The sequence below is a fragment of the Botryllus schlosseri genome, chromosome 4 (assembly GCF_051294905.1).
Source record: "Botryllus schlosseri isolate E-star chromosome 4, Bs_hap1, whole genome shotgun sequence".
NCBI lineage: Eukaryota > Metazoa > Chordata > Ascidiacea > Stolidobranchia > Styelidae > Botryllus > Botryllus schlosseri.
In genome coordinates this window covers 18,762,933-18,769,955 of record NC_137239.1, presented here as the reverse complement: position 1 = coordinate 18,769,955, position 7,023 = coordinate 18,762,933, and positions in this window count along the sequence as shown.

Genomic DNA, 7,023 nt, shown 5'->3' with positions numbered 1-7,023 from the left:
CCCGATTTCATCCGCGGAATCCGAGCGCAGTTTCAGCACATTGAAACGTATCAAGACCTTTCTCAGAAACAGGATGGGCCAAGATAGGCTTAATGAGTTGGCTGTTCTCTCGATTCACAACGACGTGGTTCTGGGAATTCCAGATTTCAATAAACTCGTTATTGAACATTTTGCTAATAAGAAATCACGTCGCGCACAATACTTATACAAGACATAAATTAATGCTGGTGGGCGGACGACTGTACACATCATGTTCTTTCCGAATAATTTCAATCAAGTGAGCCCAGGTAACTCAACCATGTCTATGGCTAAGGAAAAGTGAGTAGTTTTCATCCTTATTACTCGAGGCACACTGACAGTTAATTTACCGATATATTTTGTTATGGCTATGGAAAAAAAGTGAAAAATTCATCAAGATGAAATAATTTATTCATGAAATTGTTTAATGCGATATGTGCTCGCATTTCAATTTAACACAATGCTTTGATTCCTGCTTGAATGATGGCAGGCAGACTCGTAATTAATCTTCCATGGATAACAGCTGGCTTTTTATAATGTTTTACGTTTATGGGTGCCACCGCTTTGATTGCCTATCCCCTGGTCGTAACGCATCAGGATCGTGTACCAAACACTTTCGGACGAGGGCAAATCGATTTGACTCGCTTTCGGGACGAGAATCCATATACAAATCGGGTCGGAGGCGCTGCAGCACTTTACAGAATTGCTGAGCATGGAACGATTAAAACACCACAAGGTGTCATGCGAATGCTCTTTGTAGGTAGTTGGTCTGTGTATTTTTGGTATAGTCTTACTCGGCGCTTGCGTAATCTCTACCACGAAATCATAACGCATGCTACTAAGGATAACCTGATGATTGATTCGTGGCATGGGAACGATTCTTAGTTCGCGTACATTTTGTAAAATAATCATTTGAATAAAAAACAATGAATAAAACATTTGTTACCGCACTTCAAGTCACGCCACCGGCAAACCTCTCGCGGCACCTACGTTAAAAATCATTGTTTACGGGAAATTCATGTGGCCATCATGAACGTTGAAAAACGCTACTGTGACGTCATATTGATAACAAGTCGCTTGCGGCCCTTGCCCCACCACCCGATATTGTCACGAGCCGCCACTGGAAGGAACTATAGGAACGATGACAGCGTAATTCGATTTTTGAGGCAACATGTCCGAAATCTGCCTGAAGACGAGCTCAAGACCTATATCGATAAGTACCGAAATCTACCGAATGTCGCAGCCTATATCGACGATTTGGCGCATGGCGGCCACAGATTTAGTGAAGGAAAAAAGTGTTTTCATGCACTTGGTATTCCACCGGTTCTAACGGATTTTATGCCGATAGTCACGGATGATCAAGACCGACTTCCGTGCAACAAAATTATTTCTTCCTCTATCAGGCACGCCATGTATCAGGTAAATCTCGTGAAAGATTTTGGAGAAGAGCAAGGGTTCGATACGTGTGGTGACGGATCGTGAAGGCGACCAATACTTATCAGAAATGTTAACCGTGACAATCGATAGACCCAAAATGAAGGTGCTGCAACTGTATTTGGAAGATGATATGTTCGTGGATCGAGAGGATATGAACGACATAATGGAACAGAGGCATATCTATATTTTCGGTGTCTTACTGAGAGGAGAGAGTGATGCGATCATCGAATCTTTTGATCATAAAATGAAGTTGCTAGCAGCCGTCTTCAGGTACTGGAGCACATCCAGCGACGACGAGGAACGCCACTCGGAAGAAGCCATCAAAGCACTTGCCTTCACCGTTTGTGCAACCTATTACGAGACAGGTCTGAGATCGCGGAAATGCCACAGACCTCCTTTGACAAACGAGCTCTGCACAGCTCATCTCGATGGCTGTGCTGCTTGAAAGATGCGACTTCTCTGAACATTTTTCTTGGCGAACCCTTAGAATGCCCCCTAATAGGGAGACTGTCCTCCGGCATCCTCTACCAAAGGGCCTTCTCCTACTTCCTCGGAACCGATCTTAAACACGCGACTGCCTCGCTTTTTTCTGATAATACAGCTCGCGATGCATTCGAAAATTTGCTTCGGATTACTTCAGACATGCCCAAAGCTGTCGAGTAAGCGTTCTGAGAAATCTCGTCGTGTAGCCTATTTTATACACTAGGTGTAGAATAAGCCAGCAAAATGCGTAACCAACAGCTTTCTAATAACGAATAAAAAGCAATATCAAGAGGACGAGCGACGGGCATGAATCGTGAACTTATCTTATGATGCAGTATTTTGATATGTATATTGTATAGGGATCAATATGTCATAATCGCCTAATTATCACAATACCGTAACATATCCATGAGTAATTGAGTGTATATATGATTATGTGAATACATTATGAATTGCAGTATATTAGTGGTTCTCAGACGTGACTTCTTCTGGAGTTCTCAAGGGTGCCGCGAGATAGTGAAGTATTTCAACACTGTGACCTATTACTGTGTTTAGTTTGAACTCGTTATGTTCGGACTATAAGCGCTTCTCTGCATTACGACATAAAATGCGTGAAGAGGAACTGGAATGACTCGAGTCAACTTTTTCGTATGACTTGACTCGACTCGAGTCACTTTGCTAAAATGAATTGACTTGACTTGACTCGGCGCTTCAGAAATGTGGATTGACTCGTGACTCGAAGCAAAATCGACGAGTCAATTTCAAGTCATCAAGGAAACGATGTCGATTAAATCACCCTATCTAATGTATGTTCGGATTGGTCGTGATACGCCGGTGTCACTTGTGAGAGCAAACAATCATACACTGGCTGTACGTTTCACTGATCATCCCCTGTTACATCACAAATAAATTGACCGCAAACGAAATGATCGCAGCATATGGTGTCCTATAATAGGACACTATGATCACAGTTTTCGTTGTCGTCGTAGTAGTAGTAGTAGTAGATTGATCTAAGTAGCAACGTAGTGCTCACCATTACCAAACCCTCTTGTAAAATTTTATTAGAACGAACATAGTTTATGCGTTTATATTCTCACGGATGTGTAGATTGGTGGTGTATTGTACCATATCATATCAATTTGTTTCAACTTTTCGAGGCTTCGTATCCGATCCTCTATTTTGGCTGATAATAACAGACTGTAGTATGTTGCTCGACAGTTACTCACGTATATTATTAGCTGTTCTACGTGTTCGTGAGCGATACAACGCCTTTTTGCATCAATATTTAACTTTATATTCGTTATTTGATTCACGATAAATGGCTAATTAATCTGTCTTTCACCCAGTTTGCAAAATATAATGACTTTGCATCGTCACTCGCATACTTCGAAAATTCAATTTGACTTGAATCGTGATTTGACTCGTGACTTGACTTGACTTGACTTGATTCGACTTGACTCGAGTCGCCTCCAAAAAAAGAGTGACTTGACTTGACTCGAGTCACCTTGGAAAATCGATTGACTTGACTTGACTCGAGTCAAAATCTGCAATGACTCGAGATGACTCGTGACTCGAAAGTAGTGACTTAATCCCAACACTGCGCCATATACCCGATACATTGTTGTGACACAATATCTACAGGGCATTGTTTCACTTATTTGTGATCATCTGAAAACATGACGATTTTCGCAGTAGCCTGTCTGTATTATAATTTTGGAGTAGTATTGGTGCCATGTCTAAAATGAAATTATTATTTACGGAATAGAACCGACAGTAGCTTTCAAATAAAAAGTATCAGTTTGAATATATATTTCAAGTCCGGATATATCCGGTTAGCATCAGCAAGCGCCGCTGCTCTTGTCGCCATTATTATTCGATGCTGCATATTGCTATATTGATTATTCTGTCCAAGCATTAAGCATGAAAAATTAAAGAAAAAATTGAAAATCGTAGTATAAAACGGTTGCAACCAACCGGGGAGGAGTTTCACCCTGTGGAGGGATTTCATGAGCTCAGAAGGTAGTTCATAAAAACGTTAACCGCAGTAAATATATTGTTCAGATCGGTGCTAAATGTTAAGCAGAAACTAAGACAAGTATATATTTATCGACTTTTCAATTAGATAAAATAAAAAAGGGCAAAAGAAAACAGGAGACAAAAAGAACATCGAGATAATCAGTTTTGGGCTCGTGTTAAGCGTCTCCAACGTGGGCGGTCGTGGGCGTCTTCAAGCGACAGCCCGCGTTGCGCTAGATCAGTCTCCATTGTCGAGCGCCATGTTCTCCGATTCCAGCCACCTCTGCGCCATGGCTCCGTGGGAATGTGATTAATGATGGCGGCGGCTGGTTGCTCGTCTTGATGCCGCACTAGATGGCCGATTAGGCGGAAGCGTCGTTCAGCTGCCAGTAGACGGCATGGGACCGTTCCTGTGAGTTCTCGCAATGCGTTCGTGGATATATGCTCCGGATGGTGAATGCCGAGTGCATAGCGGAGGAGTGCGTCATAGTTAGCGTTGAGCGTCTTAGCCAGCTTCTCTGTCAGCGTGAGTGCCTCTATTCCGTAGAGAAGAACCTGCTCGACAGTGGCACGGAAGATGCGGGTCTTGAGCTGGGTTGAGGCACTTGAATGGAAGAGGCTATGCAGCCGTCTTGCCGCGCCCCAGGCCTTTGCTCGCCTCGCCTTGAGCGCTTTTCCAGAGTCAGCGACGTGCACATGCACCAATTAGGCGTGAAGCGTTGCAACTGTGATGAGTAATGCTTATTATTTTGTATCTGTAAAATTAGTTTGACAACGCTGCAGATATGATGACGCAACTGTTATAGAAGCCCTATACTTGCTACTGTCCCTGTGGTAAGTGTGGTAGATGTCCGTCGTGGATCGGGCGCTTGTTATACGCTAATCTGCATTCATTCGGTGAACCTCGAATATTGGCCTATTCACAGAAACAAAATTCTGCCCCATTTAATAACTCTAATACATTTCTATGTAATATACTGGTGCACAAAATGAAGTGTGCGCCCAAAACAGTGCTAAAAGAACTAAACCATTAAAATATGAATTCCACACTAAACAGAAAACTCAGAGTACTATATTTACTTCAAATCGATATGACTTCTGCCGTATGAGTCGAGTGTGTGTCGTGACCTCCAGCGAACCCCTGGGGCTCGTGTAAACCCTGGTTATAAAGAACCTTAACCATTGACCTATCCAGATACTGCGGCCCGAACGTTATGTTACCTTTCGGACCATGAGTCGATGACCCATGAATTACACGTTCGCCATCAAGGCCGTAGTATTTTCAAATTGACTTTGGTTTTGGAGATTACCCATGGAGCTATTTTGACTAACATCTCATATTTTCGCCGTATGGGCTGGATAAAAAAATCGTTTAAATCGTGCTATAAAGTTCAGAAAATCAATCTGCTTATTATTTTTACACACTGAAGCCTGCTTTATATCAAAATACAGCAACAACATTATATTTAGGGGTATTATTTATATCATATTTGGAGACTTTCTCGGATATCATGTACATAAATAAACTCCAATCATGTGTGTAAGTAGGCCTATTTACCTGTAGATACTCAAATAACATCATTTCAATACACCACAAGACTGCGATACAATGAAAGATAGGAAAGTGTCGAAACGACTTGCAGTAGTATTTGAAATCGGACACACGCCTGGTCTAGGCCATATAAAAATGAGGGAAGCACCGGCTATTGTATAGATTCGAAATAATGAGTCGAATATAATATTAATATTTTATCTTAAAGTCAAATTTTCTGGAACTTGTAAGCAATTTAGTGCAGTTTTTGCAGTTTCAGCAATAGTCTGCCATAATCTGTGCATCTCATATGCCCTGATATCTTTTGCTGTTTTAAAGCAGGGGTGGCCAACCTTTTCGGCCGAAGGGCCACATTAGATTTACGAACCATTGCGCGGGCCACTGAAATGTTGATGACTGGATTAGATAACAGTGAAAACAAAACTTATGTTAATACGCATCAAAATCAACAACAATTACGACATGAATACTCAATGTGTGGCTAACACCAAGCCGCGCACTGCGCGAATTTTTTTCAAGTTAATGAATGAATTCGGTCGATAATGATGTTACTTGCATATACTCCGGATCGCCGCTGCATACCGCTGGGCTCATTAGGCACAAGGACAGGACTTTCCGGCGCTTGGACTTATAAATATCGAAGACTTCGGCCAATATGCGACATATTACACTTAATGGTGATAAACGACGATCTGCGAAAAATATTGTTGGCTCCTGGCTACGCCACTGCGTCGGACTGATAATTCAGTCATCAATATCCCAAATTTCGCGGTCCGGCTAATCAAATTTTGGTATATGGTTTTCGGAATTTACTTTTTGATAATATAACAAATTTCAAGAATTAACACGCGGGTCACTCAAAAACTTGAGTCAATCTGGCAAAACTAATGTCATATTCGTAATCACTACTCGTAGATGTTCTTCCAAAACAAAAATTCACTTTGTTGACCAGTATAATCAATGCCCAAAGCGCGTTGTATTGAGATATATCAATACTGCGTTCCAGAATTTGGATTGTGTATAATGGTATAATTTTCTGTGACATTGAAATGCTGATATGATAAGAAGTTTTGCCTCATTACAATGCCAAAATCGTTTTCTAACTTTCTGAAGTATTAAATTTTGGAAATTAGTAAATCTTCGGAAAATTTGTCGGCAATATGTAGCGGCTGTGGTAACGCTGTGGTGATGGTGTCTAATAGGAAACGTGTATCAGTGTTTCTTGGTTTTTAAAAACCTGAGGAAGAATTATACTCCAAGTTTTCGTTGAGTCATAAAAATAAAAATCTACCACGTCCACAACACACATCAAACTACACAACACAATGTGGAGCCGCTGGCTCTGTCATATCGGTATATTACTTGATTTACGTCTTTCTTCTCGTACCACGTGACTGGCCATTTATCAGCCCGTGCATTTGAATTATAAGGCAGACTCTTTTGCGATATCCTACTGTATATTCCATGCATATTAGACCAATATATCTATCTGAGGCGATACTGCCGTTGCATTCACG